The sequence below is a fragment of the Gobio gobio genome (genome assembly GCF_949357685.1).
Source record: "Gobio gobio genome assembly, chromosome: 17".
NCBI classification, from domain to species: domain Eukaryota; kingdom Metazoa; phylum Chordata; class Actinopteri; order Cypriniformes; family Gobionidae; genus Gobio; species Gobio gobio.
The window spans coordinates 541,211-543,480 of NC_137110.1; positions in this window are offsets into that span (position 1 = coordinate 541,211).

Consider the following 2,270-nt stretch of genomic DNA (forward strand, 5'->3'; position numbering starts at 1 on the left):
GAACGAGTTGTTTTCAACCAGGTTTCATCCTTCCTATCACAGAATAATCAGCTGGACATCAACCAATCGGGTTTCAAAAGGGGCCACTCCACAGAGACTGCACTACTGTCGGTCACTGAAGCCCTGCGGATAGCCAAGGCTGACTCCAAATCATCAGTCCTCGTCCTGCTCGATCTATCTGCGGCCTTTGACACGGTCAATCATCAGATACTTCTGTCCACCCTCTCATCACTGGGCATCACAGGGACTCCGCTCCTTTGGTTTGAGTCCTATCTCACAGGTAGGTCTTTCAAGGTTGCCTGGAGAGGAGAGGAATCCCAAGCACATCCACTGACCACTGGGGTTCCCTAGGGCTCGGTGCTTGGTCCTCTCCTCTTCTCCATCTACACTACCTCATTGGGACCCATCATTAAGGCACATGGCTTCTCATACCACTGCTATGCTGATGACACTCAGCTCTACCTTTCATTTCACCCAGACGACCCCACAGTAGCTGCACGAACCTCCAGCTGTCTGGCTGACATCTCTGCATGGATGAGAAACCATCACCTGCAGCTCAACCAGGCAAAGACTGAGTTCCTCATCTTTCCCGCCAGTCCCACTATGCAACATGACTTCACCATCCAGTTAGGTACATCCTTGATTTCCCCATCAAAATCAGTCAGAAATCTTGGAGTAACATTTGATGACCAGTTGTCCTTCAGAGAACACATTTCTAAGACAGCTCGCTCATGTCGGTTTGCGCTCTACAACATCAGGAAGATTAGACCGTTCCTAACAGAGCACGCAACACAGCTTCTTGTCCAGGCCCTGGTTATTTCTAGACTTGACTACTGCAATGCGCTTCTGGTTGGACTCCCCTCTTGTGCAATCCAATCACTTCGAATGATCCAGAATGCAGCAGCACGTCTTGTCTTCAACGAACCCAAAAGGACCCACGTCACACCTCTCTTCATCTCTCTGCACTGGCTACCATTCGCTGCTTGCATCAAGTTTAAGGCGCTGACGCTCGCCTACAGAGCCACCACGCGCTCAGCTCCTGCTTACTTTGACTCCATTCTACAAATCCACACCCCCACCAGAAGCCTTCGCTCAGCAAAGGAACGACGGCTTGTGGTCCCATCACAGAGGGGAAAAAAATCCCTTTCCAGAACATTTTCATTCAACGTTCCCAGCTGGTGGAACGATCTTCCCAACACCATCCGAAACGCAGAATCATTGACATCATTCAAAAGTCAACTTAAAACTCAGCTCTTCCTTGATCACCTAATCTCATAAAAAAAACAAAAAAAAAACCTCTTCCTCTTTCTTCTTCCCTCCCTACTCTAGCCTGTGCTACTCTGAGCAATGTACACGGTCTCAGGATTTCAGGCTCTTATTGCGCTTCTCGATTCTTCATGACCTATCGCTTCATGTATCCCCAAGTTGTAAGTCGCTTTGGATAAAAGCGTCTGCTAAATGCATAAATGTAAAATGCATAAATGTAAATGTAACTCCATAGACTCGTGTGTTATATCATAACTCTTCTGAACTCTATAGACTCGTGTGTTATATCATAACTCTTCTGAACTCTATAGACTCGTGTGTTATATCATAACTCTTCTGAACTCTATAGACTCGTGTGTTATATCATAACTCTTCTGAACTCCATAGACTTGTGTGTTATATCATAACTCTTCTGAACTCTATAGACTTGTGTGTTATATCATAACTCTTCTGAACTCCATAGACTTGTGTGTTATATCATAACTCTTCTGAACTCTATAGACTCGTGTGTTATATCATAACTCTTCTGAACTCTATAGACTCGTGTGTTATATTATACCTCTTCTGAACTCTATAGACTCGTGTGTTATATCATAACTCTTCTGAACTCTATAGACTCGTGTGTTATACTATAACTCTTCTGAACTCTATAGACTCTTGTGTGTTATATCATAACTCTTCTGAACTCTATAGACTCGTGTGTTATATCATAACTCTTCTGAACTCTATAGACTCGTGTGTTATATCATAACTCTTCTGAACCCTATAGACTCGTGTGTTATATCATAACTCTTCTGAACTCTATAGACTTGTGTGTTATATTATAACTCTTCTGAACTCTATAGACTTGTGTGTTATATCATAACTCTTCTGAACTCTATAGACTCGTGTGTTATATCATAACTCTTCTGAACTCTATAGACTTGTGTGCTTTATCATAACTCTTCTGAACTCTATAGACTCGTGTGTTATATCATAACTCTTCTGAACTCTATAGACTCGTG